The following is a 20,346-nucleotide window of genomic DNA, read 5'->3' as shown; positions in this document are numbered from 1 at the left end:
GGAAAGAGTCACCTGCGTCTGTTTTCCCTGAAGGTGAGACCCAGCAGGTTGAAAGACTTTCCTGTGAAGTCTCTGGACTCTGTTTTTCTTATCCTGCCCTGTGTGTGGTGCTTGTCTGACTGCAGGTCTCACCAGCATAAAATGATGCGGTACCTTTAACTTTGGCAGACTCTCCCTGCTGGGGGCGTGGTGGAGACAGAGGAGAGGTTGTAGGCTGGTTTTAATGGCTTCAAATTACCAAGCCCTGGGGTCTGAATTCCTTGATGGAGGTACTCCACCTGAATTGGGCTTTACCCCTCCCCTGGGGAAGGCACAGGCTCCAGACAAGCCTCCAAAAGAGCTCACTTCTGCCTATGCTTGGGGCAGTTGCAGCCTGAAGAGTCCTGCTGCTCTATCCAGAGGCAGTCAAGCCTTTGTAGATACACAGTCACAAAAACCTCTGTTTCCTTCTTTTTTTTTTCCCCCCTTTTTCTGTCAGTCCTGCCCCCTTGGCACCGGGGCAAAAATGAGCAACCTCTGCTTTGATCAGGTTCACCTAAGCTGGAGGCCTATTTTTAATAGTCAGAATTTGTTAATTAGTTCCACATTTGGTGTTTGATTGTGCCCAGTCCCTGCTGCTGGTAAAGTCCTTTCCCTTCCCCTCTGGGAAGCGGCCTGTCGGGGAGGGGCGCCGTCTGGTGCAGCTTTGGGAACTCACGGTTCTGGGGGGTGCTCACAGCCGGTCCAGCTGGTCCAGACTGGGGTACGCTGTGTGTCTGGTCACTGACATGGCCCCAGGAGCTGTTCTGTACTGTTTCTGGTTATTTAGTAGTTGTTCTGGAGGGCGAACTAAAACGCACACGTTGTTAAGCCGCCATCTTGACCCAGACTCCAAATAAACATTTTTTTTTTGCTTTAGTCTCACACAGAAGCTGAAGTTTTAAAATATGAATGACCATCTATTTTTAATACCTTGAAATACTGACATTCTTTTGTTCTTCCTCATGCAAAAACATTTTTAAATTTGTACATAGTTGCTATCATTGTACACTCCAGGCATTCCTAGATTGTACCATTTCAGTCTTTATCTTCTGGTTTCATATGTGCCCCCAGCCCTCCTCCCTCTATCCTTCGCACATTCAGTTTCATTCAGTGTACTTACATTATTGTGCTATAATCAGGTAGTATTGTGATATCCATTTCTGAATTTTTACAATCAATCCTGTTGTACAATCTGTATCCCTTCAGTTCCAATTACTCAATAACTGCCCTCTTTCTATCTCCTAATGATATCTGTTCTTAATTGATATGAACTTACATTAATGAATGAACTTGGAGAATATCAGTGAGACCATGTCCTTTTGTTTCTGGCTAATCTCTCTCAGCATAATGTCCTCAAGGTCCATCCACATTATTACATGCTTTTTTTATGACTTTATTCTGTCTTACAGCTGCATAATATTCCATTGTATCTATATACCACAACTCGTTTAGCCACTCATCTGTTGATGGACATTTGGGTTGCTTTCCATCTCTTGGCAACTGTAAATAATGCTGCAATAAACACTGGTGTGCAAATGTCCATTTGTATCCTTGTCCTCGTGTTCTCTAAACAGATACCTACCAAGGGTATTGCCAGATTGTATGGCAATTCTATACCTAGCTTCCCAAGGAACCGTCAAACTACCTTCCACAGCAGTTATCCCATTTTACATTCCCACCAACCGTGGATAAGTTTGCCTCCTTCTCTATATCCTCTCCAGCACTTGTTGTTTCCGGTTTTGATAATGGCCATTCTGGTGGGTGTGAGATGATATTTCATTGTGGTTTTTATTTTTTGGACAGGCATTGGGAATCGAACCCAGGTCTCTGGTATGGCAGGCAAGAAGTCTGCCCCGCTGAGCGACCGTGGCCTGCTCCTCATTGTGGTTTTGATTTGCATTTCCCTAATAGCCAGGGAAGCTGAGCATCTTTTCATGTGCCTTTTAGCCATTTGTTTTTCCTCTTCTGAGAAGTGTCTGTTCATGTCTTTTGCCCATTTTGTAACTGGGTTGTCTTTTTGTTCACTTGAACAATCTCTTTATGTATTCTGGATACTAAACTCTTATTTGATATGTCATTTCCAAATACTGTCGTCCATTGTATAGGCTGTCTTTTTACTTTCTTTACAAAGTTCTTTGATGCACAAAAGTGTTTAATTTTGAGGAGTTCCCGTTTATTTATTTATTTCTTCAATGCTCTTCCTTTGTGTATAAGATCTAGAAAACTACCTCCTATAAAATATTTCCTTACATTTTCTTCTAGAAGTTTTATGGTCTTAGATCTAATGTTTAGGTCTTTGATCTTGAGTTAATTTTTGTATAGGGTGTGAGATATGGATTCTCTTTGATTCTTTTACATGTGGATATCCAGTTCTTCAAGCACCATTTATTGAAGAGACTGTTCTGTCCCAAGTGAGTTGGCTTGACTGCTTTATCAAAGATTGTCCATAGATGAGAGGGTCTATATCTGAACACTCTTTCCAATTCCATTGATTGATATATCTTTATGTCAGTACCATGCTGTTTTGACCACTATAGCTTCATAATATGCCTTAAAGTCAGGTAATATGAGACCTCCCACTTCATTATCTTTCTCAAGATATTTTTAGCTATTCATAGCACTCTGCCCTTTGAAATAAATTTGGTTATTCATTTTTTCATTTCTGCAAAGTAAGTTTTTGGGCTCTTAATTGGTATTGCATTGAATCTATAAATCAATTTAGGTAGAATTGACACCTTAACTATATTTAGTCTTCTAACCCATGAACACAGTGTGCCCTTTCATTTATATGGGTTTTCCATGATTTCTTTTAGCAATTTCTTGTAGTTTTCTGTGTCTAGATCTCTTGTACCTTAGCGAATTTATTCTTAAATATTTTATTATTTTGGTTGCAATTGTAAATGGAATTTTTTTTCTTGATTTCCTACTCAGATTGTTAATTACTGGTGTATAAAAACACTACTGATTTTTGAGTGTTGATCTTGTACCTTGCCATTTCACAACACTCATTTATTAGCTTTAGTGGCTTTGCTATGGATTTCTTTAGGTTTTCGGCTTATAGTATCATATTATCTGCAAACAGTGAGAGTTTTACTTCTTCCTTTCCAATTTTGATGCCTTGTATTTCTTTTTCTTGTCTAATTGTTCTGGCTAGAACATCCAACACAATGTTGAATAACAGTGGTGACAGTGGACATCCTTGTCTTGTTCCTGATATTAGGGGGAAAGCTTTCAGTCTTTCCCCATTGAGGATGATGTTAGCTGTGGGCTTTTCATATATTCCCTTTATGATCTTAAGGAAGTTCTTTTATATTCCTATCCTTTGACGTGTTTTTATCAACAAAGGATGTTGAATTTTGTGAAATGCCTTTTCTGCATCAATTGAGATGATTATGTGGTTTTTCTGCTTTGATATGTTGATATGGTGTATTACATTGATTGATTTTCTTATGTTGACTCATCCTTGCACACCTGGAATAAATCTCACTTGGTCATGGTGTATAATTCTTTTAATGTGCTGCTGGATTCAATTTGCAATAATTTTGTTGAAGATTTTTACATGTATATTATTAGAGAGATTGGTGTGTAATTTACTTTTCTTGTAGTATCATTGTCTGGCTTTGATATGACAGTGATGTTGGTTTCATAGAATGAGTTAGGTAGCTTTCCCTCCTCTTTAATTTTTTTGAAGACTTTGAGCAAGATTAATACTAATTCTTTTTCGAATACCTGGTAGAATTCACATGTGAAACCATCTGGTCTTGAACTTTTCTTTTTTGGGAGCTTCTTGATGACTGGTTCAATCTCTTTAGTTGTGATTGGTTTGTTAAAGTCATCTATTTCTACTCGAGTCAATGTTGGTTGCTCATGCCTTTCTAGGAAGTTGTCCATTTCGTCTACATTGTCTAGTTGATTAGCATATAGTTACTCACAGTATCCTCTCATTACCACCTCAATTTCTGTGGGGTCAATGTTTATGTCTCCTCTTCCATTTCTGATTTTATTTGACTCCTCTCTTTTTCTTTTTGTCAACCTTGCTAAGGGTCCACCAATTTTAATGATTTTCTCCAATAACCAACTTCTGGTTTTGTTGATTTTCTTGATTGTTTTCATGTTCTCAATTTCATTTATTTCTGCTCTAGTCTTCATTATTTCTTTCCTTTTGTTTGCTTTGTGGTTAACTTGCTGTTATTTCTCTAGTTCTTTCCAAGTGAACGGTTAATTCCTCTTTTTTTTTGCTCTTCTTTCTTTTTTAATATAGGTATTTAAGGCAATCAGTTTCTCTCTTAGCACTGCCTTTGCTGCATCCCACAAATTTTGATATGCTGTGTTTTCATTTTCATTTGCCTTAAGATATTTATGGATTTCTCTTATAATTTCTTCCTTGACCCACTGGTTTTTAAAGAGTATGTTGTTTAGCCTACATATATTTGTGAATTTTCTGGCCCTCTGCCAGAAAATTGATTTCTAACTTCATTCCTTTATGATCTAGGAAAGTGTTTTATATGATTTCAATTTTTAAAAATTTACTGAGACTTGCTTTGTGACCCAACATGTGGTCTATCCTTTAGAATGATCCATGAGCACTTGAGAAAAAGGTGTATCTTGCTGTTGTGAGGTATAAGTTCTATAAATGTCTGTTAAGTCTAGTTCATTTATTGTATTATTCAATTTCTGTTTCATTATTGATCCTCTGTCTAGATGTTCTATCTATTGATGAGAATGGGGAAATGAAGTCTCCAACTATTATAGTAGAGGTGTCTAGTTCTGCTTTCAGTGTGTCCAGTGTTTGCCTCATGTATTTTGGAGCACTCTGGCTTGGTGTATAAATATTTACAATTGTTATGACTTCTTGTTTAACTGTTCCTTTTATTAATACACAGTGTCCTTGTCTCTTTTAATTGTTTACATTTCAAGTCTAATTTGTTGGATATTAGTATAGCTACTCCTGGTCTTTTCTGACTATTGTTTGCATGAAATATCTTTTTCCAACCTTTCACTTTCAAACTATTTTTGTCCTTGGGTCTAAAATGAGTCTCCTGTAGACAGCAACTAGAACTATAAACCAAAGGAGATTAAATCATTCTGAAAATTTGGGTCATTTATGTTTGAAAATACCAAATATCTGCCTGTCCAGAGTTGTATGGATGATATTAACTATTTGAACAGAAGAACCTCGAATAGATTTTGGAGTATTTTATCTGCCAAATGAGTTTCTCTACCACAAAAGAATATTGCATGTATTCCCCAGATGGGGAAAAACAAAATCCACAAGCTCGTTAGCCATGGTTGGAACATGAGACTTTCAGCAAATGAACGCTTCAATTCAAAGAAAATTTGTTGGCTCTTATTGAAACATTTAAAGACTTTGTGACTGGGACAACTGAATGAGTTATCCGTTAGAAATGTTGAAATAGAACCTGATACGGAGATTCAGAGTCCTGTTCTAACTTTACAGTTTTCCCTGGATTTTGACATTTAGAAACAAGCAAAATTCTAACACCATTGACACTGCCATGAAAATTTTCTTCCCCAGGAATTCTGTGATGGTGCATTCAATTGTCCCTGCGTGGTCCCACTTTACAAGGATGCTATAGATCTGGAAACTGACTTAGGTGCCCCCAAGAGGCCGTCATGAGACTGCTACCGTCCATCACTTCTATGAGACAGTTTTGCAATGGCCAATTTTTTTTCTTTATTGAAGAGGCAGATTGTATTTGAGTAAGTCCTTCTGAGCTTATGAGATCAGATAGGGCAACAGTGTTTTTAATAAGTCAAATCAGTATTTGCTTTCTTTGTACATTAGTCTAACATATGTACATATTTAAATATCCAAATATATATTACCTTTAGGAGAAAATTATATTAGGGAATGCATACACTGCAAATTTTCCATTTTAAAAGAATTACAATCTGTCATCTTTCTTATTCACATACTTTTGAAACTATCACACTACTCAAAAGTGGTTACAACACAACCATCTTCAGTTTCCCCCATAGACACAGAGGAACTGGAAAATAAGTAGCCAAGAACTATCCTACATAAGCACTTTAGTAGACATGCAGGGCACCAGTGAAGGCTTTCTGTTCCCTACAAGCACCATTCACATTTTTTTTTCACACATTTACACTTTTATTTTTTAAGTGGAAAAAACAAAATGAAACTATTTCTATGTCTTTTTAAATCACTGTCTGGTGGCCATGCTGTAATGCACAAAAATCAGAAGAAAAAGATGCTTGGATTTGTATCACTATCTCTTTTTCTAATAAATTTAATTCTTCTTAGGAATTATCCAGGTATCCAAAGATTATTCATTACTGTATAAATTTAATTAGTTCAAGGAAGAAATAAAGCCATTTTGATTCAAAGATAACATGTTCATCTATATAGAATGCTCCAAAGAATCAACAAAAAGACTTTAGAACTAACTATTAAGTTAGTTTAGCAAGATGTAGGATACAAGATTAATATATCAAAATCAATTCTACTTTTATGTATCAACATAGAACACTTGCACATTGAAATTTTTTAATATCAATTATAGTAGTTGAAAAATCATGAAATATTTCAGGATAAATCTAACAAAATTTGGGTAAGATTTGTATATTGAAAACAACAAAGCATTGCTTATCTGAAAATACTTTAAGATACCAATTCTAGCCAAATCTATCTCTACATTCAATAGAATTGCAATCAAAATCTCAGAAGTCTCTACAGAAAGTGATGAGCTGATTAAAAAATGTATATGAAAATGGAAAGATCTTAGAATAGCCAAAATAATTTTTAAAAAGAAGAGCAAATTTGAAGGACTCACACTATTTAATTTCAGGACTTATAAAACTACATCAATCAAGACAGAATGTTTTGGTAAAGACATAGATCAAAGGTACAGAATAGAGAGTCAAAGGAGTCAAGAAGATTCACAGGGGAAAGGATACTCTTTTCAATAAATGGTGCCATAATAATGAGATATCCATATGCATAAAAAACCAAACTTCAACCCTGACAGCTATATACACTATTAACTTGAAATGGATCATAGGCCTAAATATGAGATCTAAAATTATAAACCTTCTAGAATAAACCATAGCATAGGAGAAAATCTTTATGACCTTGGGTTAGGCAAAGTCATCTTAGGACAGAAAAAGCATGAAGCATAAAAGAAAAAGTCATCAAAATTAAAAACTTCTGCTCCAAAAGACACCATTAAGAAAATAAAAAGTCATGACTTTTTAAATTTTTATCCTGAGAAAATATTTGTGAAACACATATGCCAAATCACCTATAAGCAGAATATATAAAGGACTCTTCTAATTCAGTAATAAAAAGACAAACAACCCAATTTAAAACCGGCGAATGATTAAAAACACATCCATACCATGGTATACTACTCATCAATAAAAAGGAACAAACTACCAATATACCTAACAACCTGAATGACTCTCGATAGAATTATGCTGAGTGAAAAGAAAAGCCAATTCCAAAAGGTTATATATTGTATGTTTCCATTTAGATAGTATTCTCCAAATGACACAATCATAGAAATGAAGACCAGATTAGTGACCACCAGGAGTCAGAGCCAGGGCAGCAGGGAAGTGGGTGTAGCTATAAGGGGGCAGCACGGGAGCCTGGTGGTGATGGAAGTGTTCTGTATATTGACTATGTCAAAGTCAAAATCCTGGCTCTAATATTGTCCTATAATTTATTTCTTACAACTGCATGTGAATCTGCAAATATCTCAAAATAAAAAGTTTAGTTTTAAAAAGAGAAATGGCAAAAGATTTGAACAGCTGTCACCAAAGAAGATATATGGATGGCTAAGAATGTTGTTCTAGTTAGCTAGTTGCTAGAATGCAATATACCAGAAACAGATTGGCTTTCAAAAGGAGGCATTTAATAAGTTGCTAGTTTACAGTTCTAAGGCCAAGAAAATGTTCCAATTAAAGCAAGTCTATAGAAATGTCCAATCTAAGGCATCCAGGGACAGATACCTTGGTTCAAGAAGGTCGATGAAGTTCAGGGTTTCTCTCTTAAGTGGAAAGGCACATGGTGAACATAGAGTTTCTCTGTCATCTGGAAAGGCACATGGCGAACACGGTCCAGGTTCCTCTCTCATCTGGAAGGGCACATGGCAAACATGGTATCATCTGCTAGCTTCTTCTCTTGGCTTCCTGTTTCATGAAGCTCCCCGGGAGACTTTTTCCTTCTTCATCTCCAAAGGTGATGAGCTGTGGGCTCTCTGCTTCTTATGGCTATGTCATTCTTCTCTGCTCTCTCTGAATCTCTTATTCTCCAAAATGTTTCCTCTTCTATAGGACTTCAGAAATTAATCAAGACCCACCCGAATGGGTGGAGACATTTCGTCACCTAATCCAGCTAAACAACCACTCTCAATTACATCACAGCTCCAGGGAGATGATCTAATTACAGTTTCAAACATGCAATGCTGAATAGGGTTTAGAAGAAATGGCTGCCTTTACAAAATGGGATTAGGATTAAAACATGGCTTTTCTAGGGGACATACATCCTTTCAAACCAGCACAAATGTGCACATGAAAAGATGCTCATTATCAGTCATCATTAGGGAAATGTAAATTAAAGCCACAACAAGGGGCAGGCCACAGTGGCTCAGTAGGCAGAGTTCTTGTCTGCCATGCCGGAGACCCAGGTTTGATTCCTAGTGCCTGCCATGCAAAACAAACAAACAAACAAACAAAAAACCCACAATAAGCTACTGCTAACTACTACTGGGCCGACTTAAAATTTAAAAGAATCTGCAAAGTACTAATGAGGATATAAAAAACTAGAACTCTCATATGCTGCTGATGGGAATTTGAAATGGCACAGTCACTTTGGAAAATAGTTTGGCAGTTACTTACAAAGTTAAACATACACTTTCCACACAACCTAGAAATACCATGTATAGAAATTTACAAGAGAAATGAAAAATATGTTCACACAAAAATTCTGAAAATAAATGTTTTTGGCAGGTTTGTTCATAATCACCAAACCTCCAGCTACAAGCCAAATGTCAACCACCCGGTAAATGGACAAACAAATTGAGGTACAGCTACACAATGGAAGACTAGACAGCAATAAAAGAGGAACAAATCACTGATATATTTAGTGATAGAGACAAATCTCAAAAGCATCATATTAAGTGAAAGACAGTCTCACAAGGTTATGTACCACATGAATTCATTTATATGACATGCTGTTAAAAGCTAAGTAGATTCCATGCACCAGGGTAACTTTCCAGAAACCTACAATCTCCAAATGAGTACCTGGTCAGATAAGTCCTGAAATCTAGAGGGCCCAGCCTCTCCAGAGCATTAGCTAGTTCCATATCCCTACCCCATATTACTGACAGACCTTTCCAACATGAAAAAGTTAGAACAGCCGTAGCCCAAATACCCCTAAAGAGAGGTTTAGAAAGATCAAAGGTGATGGTAGAGTTATACAGGGAAGGTGAGGCTTAACATACACATATGATTGCTGAATCATTAAATTGATATTTCTGTGCTTTGAAATTTAATGCTTTTTTTGTATATATGTTATTTTTCACAAAAAAGAAAAAAAGTCCATTGTGATGCTAAAAAAATATTTATTCCTTCTAGCCTCCTATATTCTTGAACAGCTAGAAGGAAAAATCTGAGATGATTGTATGGTAGCCCATGACAAACTCTGGGGTCTGTCCTCTAACTACTTGTTGAGGAGTGCATTGAAAACCATTGCTTTTTCCTTTGCTTTGTATATATGTTATATTACACATAAAAAAGGTTAAAAAAAAAAAGCTAACCAGAGGAACAGAAAACTGTCAGTGGTAGCTAAGCATAAGGGGTGAAGGGATGGTGTGGTGCTGACTACAAAGGGGCCCAGGGGAAATTTGGGGGGTGTTGGTTCCAGGGTCATAGACATTTGTCAAAATTCAGAATTGAAAAGAATGAATTTACTGTATGTAAATTATACCTCAATAAATCGAGTTTAAAAAATTATAAGAAAATCTATTTTTAAAAATCTGAAAGGGATTGTATAGACCTATGTGTCCCAACAATAAACACTACAAATATAATTAAGTTCTTGCAAGAACTACTTCAAAGATGTGATTCTTGTACAAAGAGTGTGTAAGTCCAGGGTACGGGGGTGGGGGGAAACTGCTGTTGCATGCTATGAGTTATGTTTAATGAAAACATCAGCACTACCACAGCAAGGGGTAAATAATGGGGGGAGGGACAAGAGTTAAGGGGAGGTTTAGATTTCCTACTTGGTGAGGATGTGTTTACTGGTTATTTTTCTCTTTGGAACAATGAAATTACCCAAAATTGAGAGTATTAATGGACTGTGGACTTTGGGCATTACAAATATGTCTAATGAATGCTGTTGGCTGAAGGATGCACTGAGAAATAGATTGGCAAATGATGGTGTATACTCATGATCGAATATTGTTCTTGTACAAAAAGGAATGAAGTTGTGAGGCATGTAACATTGTGAATGAACTCGTGGGACATTCGGTGAGGCAAAATAACCCAGAAACAAAAGAGCAATTATTATATGGTCTCCTTTAGAAAATGCTTATAAGAAAACAGGGGCCTAGATTGTAAGCTCTTATAGCAGTCACATTTAGTCCGGAGTGGTAATTGTTATTTCTGGATTTTGAAAGGCTGTTTTATATATGTATAACCTGGTATTTAGAAATAAGAACGAAGCTGATCAGGCCAGAATTAAGGTAATTCAGAACACAGAGGCAAGGAAGATATTGTGTAGATTTTAGAACCTTACCTACTCTTTGAACCAAAGGAAGAAAGGTTTATTTGGTCTGGAATCTAAATTATCTGTAGCACATAATCTAACTCAGCCTGTCTGGATAGCTCATTTAAACAACTGAAACACAGGGAGTCCAGAATAAGAAGGAGGGTCTTTAATCCTGTATAGCTTAATATAATGCCTGTATAAATCCTAGAACATATTAAGCAGATAAGCAAAAAGTATCAGCAAAGTCCCTTGAGAGATGGGAGAAAAAAATATGGAATTATTAAACTTTACCACTGGGGAAACCCCTGATACTGTGTCAAACATTAGGGACACCCAAATCAATAGGCCAAGCCCTAGATCTTGAGGCTTGCTCTTGTGAAGCTTATGTATGTAGTGGAGAAGTTTACCCTACCTATAGGCATGCCTAAGAGTTACTTCTGGAGGACCTCTTTTGTTGCTCAGGTGTGGCCTCTCTCTCTCTGAGCCCAACTCTGCAAGTGAAATCATTGCCCTCCCCCATACACGTGGCATGACATCCAGGGGTGAAAGACTCCCTGGAGTCGTGGGACATGACTCCCAGGGATGAGTCTGGCCCTGGCAGTGTGGGATCAACAATGCCATCTTGATCAAAATGGGGAAAAGAAGTGTAACAAGTAAGGTATCAGTGGCTAAGGGTTCAAATAGAGTTGAGAGATACTCTGAATGTCACTCTTATGCAAGCTTTAGTTAGACACTGCTACCTACCATAGCTTGCTAAACCCTAACCAAAACTATTCCAGCTAATCCTAAAGAACACCTAGGGCAATATATATAAGATTCTACAAAGGTTCTATGCACTAGGGTAACTTTCCAGAAACCTATGGCCTCAGATGAATCCCTGGACCAGAGAAGTCTTGAAACCTAGAAGGCCCAGCCTCTCCAGAACATCAACTATTTCCATCTTCTGTCCCATGTTATTGACAGCCCCTTCCAACATGAAAAATTAGAATGGGTACAGCCCAAACACCCCTAAAGAGTAAGAGAAAGACCAAAAGTGAAGGTAGAGTTATCAGAAAAGGTTGGGTTTAACAAGTGAGTATGATTGTTGAATCATTATATTGATATTTTAGTCTCTAGTATCTTAGAGCAGCTAGAGGTAAAAACTAAAATTGTGGAATTGTAACCCATACCAAACTCTGAAATCTGTTCTACAACTAATTGTTGTGCTGGACTTTTAAATGTATTGCTTTTTTTTGTATACATGCTATTTTTCACAAAAAAGAAAAAAAGAGTCAGTTGTGATGATAAAAAAAATATTTATTCATTCTAGCCTCCAATGTTCTGGAGAGGCTAGAAGGAAAAATCTGAGATGATGGTATGGTAGCCCATGACAAACTCTGGAATCTGTCCTGTAACTACTTGCTGAACAATGCTTTGAAAACTACTGCTTTTTCTTTCTTTGCTTTGCATATATGTTATATTACACAATAAAAAATGTTTTAAAAAAAATCAATGTGGTTCAGAGGTAGAATGCTCACCTTCCACGCGGAAAACTCGTGTTCAATTCCTGGACCATGCACTGCCCCCCCCCCCCCAAAAAAAAATCAATGTGGTGTCTATCGATGATGATTAGTGAAACAAAATGTGATATATACATACAGTAGAATAGTATCCCCCCATAAAAAGGAATGAAGTATTTATATATTCTGTAAGATGGATAAACCTTAAAAACATTATGCTAAGTCAAAGCAGACAGACATAAAATCCACATATTGTATCATTTCATTTATATGAAATGCCCAGAATCAGAAATCCATAGAGACAGAAAGTAGATTTGTGGTAGCCAGAGCTGGGGGGTGGGGTGGGAGTGGGGGCATGGGTGGGGAGTGACTGCTAATGGGTCTTGGGTTTCCTTTACGATTGATGAAATGTTCTTAAGTTTTATAGTGGTAATGATTGCATATTAGTTGAATATACTAAAAACCCTGAACTGTAAACTTTGAAAGGGTAAGTTTTAAGGTATGTGAATTATATCTCAAAACTGTTATAAAAAGACATCAATGTGGTGAAATAGATACTTTTATATGGTGCTCATGGGACTGTCAATTTGGTAAGTTATTTTATATACATCATAAGAGCTTTAAACACTCATTCTCTTTATCCCAGTAATTCACCTTCTAAGATTCCATTCTTAGAAAGTAACCGGATACACTGTCCAAGATTTATATATAAGGATGTTCTTAGCATTACATAATAGGGAAAAAAGAGAAATTATGTCTACTTATTAGATAATGGCTAATTATGATAAAACCACATGATAGGATATAATACAATTTTTTTTAAAAAACCCACTCCTCCAAAAAAGCAATGATATCACCTTTAAATATAGTCAAAATCAACTTTTTCAGAACACTGGAAACTAACTAAAGGCCTGTGACAACCTGAGGATGTTTATTCGAGAAAAATGGCTGAATTCAGTAAGAATGATGAGCTTTGTAGTATTTTAATTTCCCTATCCCCATTTCCTTCTCTGCAATTCTGAAGTGGTCTTGAAAACCAACAGCCTTGCAATTAAGGTAGCCATGAAAACAAGCACCCTATCAGCCACTGGAGGGAGCAGAGTGGATTTGGAGCTCCCCCAAAAGCCCCATTCCCCTAACTGATATATCAGGCAGTTCCTTGGAAATCCTCACTTGTAGGGCTTGTCGTTATTTTGCCTGACTCAGAACTTGCTTGCTAAAAGGCTTTTTCTCAGACATGTCAAAACAACAATTATTGTTTAACATTGAAGTTGCCTGAGACATTGATAACATTTGGTACAAAAATGAGGCTAACCAAAAAACTTAAAAGGAAAAATGTACCAAGGGATTGTAAAAACTGAGATATACTTGGAAATATGGAAGATTACACATATATGCATGGCTGCTTGTATGTCCAGACAGAGCTAAGAAAGCCCTAGCCTCTCATCTCTGGCTAACCTTAAAGCTCTGTGTAAGCAGGAAGTGAAGGCTAAGGCAGAGTTGTAAACTATCAGAGGACTGAAGGTGCACCCAACATGGACACAGGGACCCTTGGCAAAGATGGGGTGACTTATTGATTCAAAGTATTTAAGGAAATCTCTGTCCTATTATTAACTAGCCATTAGGTTAAGTGAACAGAGACTTCAATGGCCACACATGACAAAGATATGGATTTAACAGAATTATTTCAGGATATTCACAAAACAAACAACAAAGCACAATAACACATTCTAGGGAAAAGGAGCTCCTGATGAGGTGATGACAACAGCCAACTCTGGCAAGATCCATATCAGGATTTACATGGAGATCAAGTGAAGCAATGGCCAAATACATCAAGTAATGGTAACATTTTTAAATGAAGATAATGAAAGTGTAACTGTTGAGTGGATAGAAAATGGAGATACAAAAATCAAAGAGATTGACCTGAACAGCATCTTTTTCACTTAATCCTGACCTTGTACCTGATGAAGAAATTGAACTCAGTCCAGAGACACCTCCACCCCCAACATCCTCAACCCAAGTAAACAAAATTATAAAAAATTGATGGACTGTGGCTTCTATTAAGAATGAACCTTCTCCAAGAAATAATAGAGTGCTTGGTTCTGCATGTGCACAGCTAGTCAGCTTTCAGAACAGTCTTCTCCTGTACAACAGAATGGTGGCATTTAAGACATATCTCCAGTTCATGTTGCCTTTACGTAGAAAATCTAATTGTGTGAAAGAAGTAGAAAAATTACAAGAAAAAAGGAGATTGCAACAGCAAGAATTTAGAGAAAAAAGAGCCCAGGATTATAGACCACTTACAATAGTAGATCCTACTGATGAGCACAGGATATGTGTGTATAAGGAAACAGCCTCTAATAAAAAAGAAACTCATATGAAAGAACTTGATGTAATCCCAATCCCTAGTAAAGATGTTGTGATGGTACATTAGCCAAAACAAAAAGATTTAAAAAGGTACCTAGAAAACCAATCATTTCGTTTTGATTATGCTTTTGATAACTCAGCTCCTAATGAAATGGTTTATAGATTTACAGATAGACCACTAGTGGAAGCTATATTTGAAAGTGGAATGGCTACATGATTTGCTTATTGGCAGACTGGAAATAGAAAAACTCATACTATGGGTGGTGGCTTTTCAGAAAGAACCAACACTGTTTTATGGGATTTATGTATTAGCAGCTGGAGATGTCTTTTGTTTTTTAGTGGAACAACAATTTATTCAGTCAGTAACATAGATGGAATAAGGACTTATACAGGGAATTATCTGATAATTGTTTGCTGTTAATTCTGCCTATTAGCAATACTTTAGCCAAGAATTTGATAGAAGTTCCATTAAGTTGTAGTACGTGTCTCTGTGTGATTTGATCAACAAAAATGTGTGTACACAACATCAAGGTTATTCCCTTTTTCTTTCATTTTAAAAAGCAGCTCAATGATTTGGGGGTTGGTTTGTACAATACAGAGAACCTAAGGGGAAAAGTACAAAATGGCATGTAACACCAATGCCTGTACTAATCACATATGGTTACAACTAAGGATGAAATTAATTTTGTGTAACTCACTTTTCTTTAGAACATAAATCAGAACCATTAACTTGAACTTGAGGTATATGCACAATACATATATAACCTTATGCAAAATATATTTCATAAGTAACACTCCACATTAAAATATTGGAAACTGAACAACTGTGCTGATTTGTATTTTGGCTTAACAGAAGAAGAAAACAACATTCAACTAGGGAGGTTTATACTGATAATAAAGCTCTTAAAGTTAACAATGTCTTTTTCTCCCTTCATACTTACCATGGCAACACAGTGTCCTGAGAGGATTCATTATGAGAAAAATGTCAGTCACAGCTTTAAAATCTTACTTTGGAAGGAACTAATGAGAAAGCAAATTGGAAGGTGAGCTCTCATCTCCGTTTTCAAATATGTGGTCTTAATTTTTCTTCTTATAGAAAAAAAGCTTAAATCAGTTTATTATAAGTACATCTAAACCATTAATTTTTGCAGCTTTCAGGAAAAGTCCAGCACCTCGTTTATCTATAGTCTATGAGAAGAGGTTAGCAGAGATCATCTAATCTTAAGTTGTGACATCATCCATTCAAGTTCTCGGCACAGTCCCTCACCTATAAGAGCATAGCCCTCCTGGATATGCCACTGATGATCTTTAATAGAAGTTAGTTTCAAAAACTGGGAGATTTCTGCTACAGACATACATTCTTTGATGTTTATTAGCAAAAATCAGCAATCCAGTTTTTCTTAGATCCTCATGCACTAACATTTTATACAGTTCTACTTACAGAAATCCTTTGTCTGACTGTACTGTCACAACAGCTGTTACAAACTCAGTGTTAGTAGAGTAAATGTTCCAGAAGAACAGAGACTCTTGGCCACCAATATCCCACATCAGGAAACGTGTATTAATGACTATCTCTCCTACATTACTTCCTATAGTAGGGGATGTATGTACAACTTCATTCATAGACAACTGGTAAAGGATGGTAGTTTTCCCTGCATTATCCAGCCCAACAATAACTCTGTGCCGCTGGTGATGGAGTGTTCTCCATATCCTGGTGAAGAGAATTCCCCTTCCCAGGCAGTGGACAGCCCGCCAGCCACTGGGGTTTCGTGGCTTCCCCGGGCTCAGGCTGAAGGGGAAGAGAGAGACAAGCCAGGCCTCTGCTCAGCTGCTGTGGCTGCCCTGCCTGCCACTCGCCCACTTCCCGGGACCCGAGGAAGACTGAAGTCCAGGCTGCCCCACAGCACACAGGAGGCCACTCCACTGCAGCCGTGGCACTCGCCTGCTCGTGGACATTGCCACTAAGTTGTCTGCAGCCTCGAGATGTCTTTTTAATGCTAAAAAAGCCAAACTCTAAGAAAATAGAACTTCAAGTATATGCAACCTTTTTTGAAATTTATACTTGAAAAGTTCTTGACTTGCTAAACAGGAAAACAAAATTAAGTGTATTAGAAGATGGAAAACGGCAGGTTCAAGTGGTGGAATTACAGGAACAGGAGGTCAAATGTGGAGATGTACTGAAACTCACTGATGTAGATAACAGTTGTAGAATATCTGGTCAAATATCTGCAAATGGCTCTTTAGCGGTTACCACAGTGCCAAGTGTCTCCCGAGACCCTTTATGAGGCAGTGAAGGAAGTCCTTCAGGCGCCTGAAGTTTTTAGAAATGGTGGAGCTGCTTATCAGCTTAAAGAACTATGACCCTCAGAAGGACAAACGTTTCTTGGGCAGCATCAGGCTTAAGCCCACTCCCTGTCCCAAGTTCTCTGTGTGTGTCCTAGTGGACAGTGGCACTGTGATGAAGCCAAGGTTGTGGCTATCCCCCTATGGACAGTGAAGCTCTGAAGAAACTCAACAAGAATAAGAAGCTGGTGAAGAAATTGGCCAAGAAGTACGATGCCTTTTTGGCCTCTGAGTCCTTGATCAGGCAGATCTCACAAGTCCTGGGCCCAGGCCTGAATAAGGCTGCCAAGTTCCCTTCCCTGCGACCCGCAATGAAAACACCCTGGCCAGAGTTGGTGAGATGAAGTCCACAGTGTAGTTCCACATGAAGAAGGTGCTGTGTCTAACTGTGGCTGTTGGCCACGTGAAGATGACGGAGGATGAACTCATGTACAACATCCACTTGGCTGTTAAGTTCCTGGTATCATTGCTCAAAAACAGTTGGCAAAATGTCTGGGTTTTATATATCAAGAGCACCAAGGGCAAGCCCCAGCTCCCGTACTAAGGCACAGCTTCATAAACCTTAGTGCCACCAAAAAATAAATAAATAAAATCTGCAAATGCACATTCATCTCATAGCCATGCAGTATTTCAGATTATTCTTAGAAGGAAAGGACAACTGTATGACAAATTTTCTCTCATTGATTTGGCTGGAAATGAAAGAGGAGCTGATGCTTCAAGTGCAGACAGGCAAACTAGCCTTGAAGGTGCCAAAACCAATGAAAGCCTTTTAGCACTCAAGGAATGCATCAGAGCTTCAGGTAAAAATAAACCTCACTCTTTCCTGAGCAAGTAAACTCACTCAGGTATTAAGAGATTCATTCATAGGTGAAAACTTGCATACCAGTATGATTGCCACAATCTCCCCAGGGATGGCATCCTGTGAAAATACTCTTAATATATTAAGATACACAAATGGGGTGAAAGAATTAACTGTGGATCTGACTGCTGCTGTGATGTCCATCCCATAATACACCATCCACCAAATCAGATTGATGATTTAGGTGTGGGGAGTTGCCCTCAGAGGGGTGACCTAAAATTGCATGGTGAACAAGATGAAGAAGAGGTTTCTCCACAATTGTTTACTTTTCATGAAGCTGTTTCACAAATGGTACAAATGGAAGAACAAGTTGTAGAAGGTCACAGGGCAATGTTCTAGGAATCTATTCGATGGTAAGAAGAGAAAAATCTCCCCTAGAGATGACTAAAGAAGTAGACTATGATGTAGATTCATGTGCTACACAACTTGAGGCTATTCTTGATCAAAAAATAAACTAAGCTGCATGATAAAGTGAAATCTTTCTGTGTAGCACTGCAAGAAGAAGAACAGGGCAGCAAGCAAATCAACCCAAAGTAACCCCGTGTCCTTTAAATCATCATTTGCTGCTATTATAGCATAAAGTGGCTGGTTCAGCTATCGGGGCCATTTGAAAATTTGAAATTTTAGGTATCTGTGGAAAATTTCTTGTCCTTCCCCTGAATGAATTTCAATTTTTTGAAACACTCCTGTGCTTGTTTGAAAAGAGTTATGCATCCTAGAAAAGCATTGCCTTAATCCTAATCCAATCGTGTACAGCAGCTGTTTCTTTTAAACCCTATCCTGCACTGCATGTTGGGAACTTGATTAAATCATCTCCATGGAAATGTGACTCCACCCATTCCAAATGGGTCTTCATTACTTTATCAGAATCCTTTAAAAGAGGAAGCATTTTAGAGAAAGCTTAAGAATAACAAGAGCCACAGAGACATGAGAACTACAGAATCCACCAGCCACCAACCTTTGGAGATGAAGGAAAACGCTGCTGGGGGAGCTTCATGAGCAAGAGGCCTGGAGAGGACGCTAGAAGATGTCATCATGTCTGCCATGTGCCTTGCAAGTTGAGAGAGAAACACAGAACTTCATTACACTTCCTTGAGTGAAGGTAACCTCTTGCTGGTGCCTTAAATTGGACACTTTTATAGACTTGCTCTATTTGGGACATTTTCTCAGACTTAGAACTATAAACTAGCAATGTATCAAATTCCCTTATTTAAAAACCATTCCATTTCTTGTATATTGCATTCCGGCAGCTGGGAAATTGGAACAGCTCCTTTGTCCACAAAATGCTTCTAGTCCAGGAAGCAAAACCAAGAATTGGGATTAGTGAAGTATTTTGTTTTGTTTACCCAAATGGTGATTTACTTTTGGAGATCCTTGCTAATTTTACTTTCTTTATGATGAAGTAAGATTGTGGACTTGATCCAGAGTTTGGCAGTAGGAGGAAGTCACAGCATTTCCTTTTAACTCAATTCAACTTTCATGGCAAGACTGAACCATTTTAAATCCTTTGCCATGCATGCATACCTCATCAGTGATTGTGCATGCCTTGCCCACTCCTAGAGACAGCTGTGCTCACCTCTTCCTAAAGCCCTATATTTCTGAAGCACAACTAAGATAAATGACATTCCTTATTTGTCATTGTAAATTATCTGTACTGTGTACATTTTTACTGTATTTGAGATGATTTTTGTGTGACTAGTTAATTTTACAGAATGTGCTATATCACTGAACAGAACTAAAGTCTATCACAGTGTACATAGCTGCTGGACTATTCTATCTTATACATAAAGAAATCTGAAATTATGAGTTTCAAACCATATGACATGTGGTTATAATTTTCTTAGCATTTTTGTCACAAAGAAGTAAAATATAAATTAGTTGGTATATAGTAAAAAGTTTGTAATTCTGAAAAAAAATTCAAGGGAAAATGGCAAAGGAAGAATATGATTTCCTGAGTTACCACATTAATTTGTTTCCATTTTCAACAAAAATTACTAAACAAAGGAACAGAGAAGTATGGCTCATACATACACAAAAAAGTAGTCAATAGAAACTGTCCCTGAGGAAGCCTAGATATTGGAACTACTAGACAAAGACTTTAAATCAGTTATTTTAAATAAGCCCAAAGAACTAAAGGAACCCATGTCTAAAGAACTAAAGGAAAGTATAAGAATAATGTCTTATCAAATAGAGAACAAGATAAAGAGAGGGATATTACAAAGAAGGACAAAATAGAAATTCTGATGCTCAAAAGTATAATAACTGAAATGAAAAATTCACTAGAAGGGCTAAACAGCAGATTTGAGGAAGCAGAAGGAATCAGTGAACTTAAAGAGAGATCCTTTAAAAAAAGGTCCATTGAGATTATTCAGTTTGAGGAACAGAAAGAAAAAATAATGAAGAAAAATGAACAGACACTAAAAAGCCTGTAGGACACTATCAAGTGTACCTACATATACATAACAATATTCAGAAAAAACATTGGAAGAAATAATGGCAAAGCA

At 37.3% G+C, this 20,346-nt stretch overlaps 3 pseudogenes; 2 read left to right on the top strand and 1 right to left on the bottom strand.

Annotated features, from left to right (window-relative positions):
* Positions 1–14,031: 14,031 nt before the first annotated feature.
* On the top strand, positions 14,032–18,394 carry LOC143679503 (kinesin-like protein KIF2A; annotated as a pseudogene).
* On the bottom strand, positions 15,852–16,362 carry LOC143679504 (ADP-ribosylation factor-like protein 5A pseudogene; annotated as a pseudogene).
* On the top strand, positions 16,900–17,527 carry LOC143679626 (large ribosomal subunit protein uL1 pseudogene; annotated as a pseudogene).
* Positions 18,395–20,346: the final 1,952 nt, after the last annotated feature.

Source organism: Tamandua tetradactyla, chromosome 4 (assembly GCF_023851605.1).
Source record: "Tamandua tetradactyla isolate mTamTet1 chromosome 4, mTamTet1.pri, whole genome shotgun sequence".
NCBI classification, from domain to species: domain Eukaryota; kingdom Metazoa; phylum Chordata; class Mammalia; order Pilosa; family Myrmecophagidae; genus Tamandua; species Tamandua tetradactyla.
The sequence above is the reverse complement of the archived record's forward strand: the minus strand, read 5'-3'. Positions and strand labels throughout refer to the sequence as shown.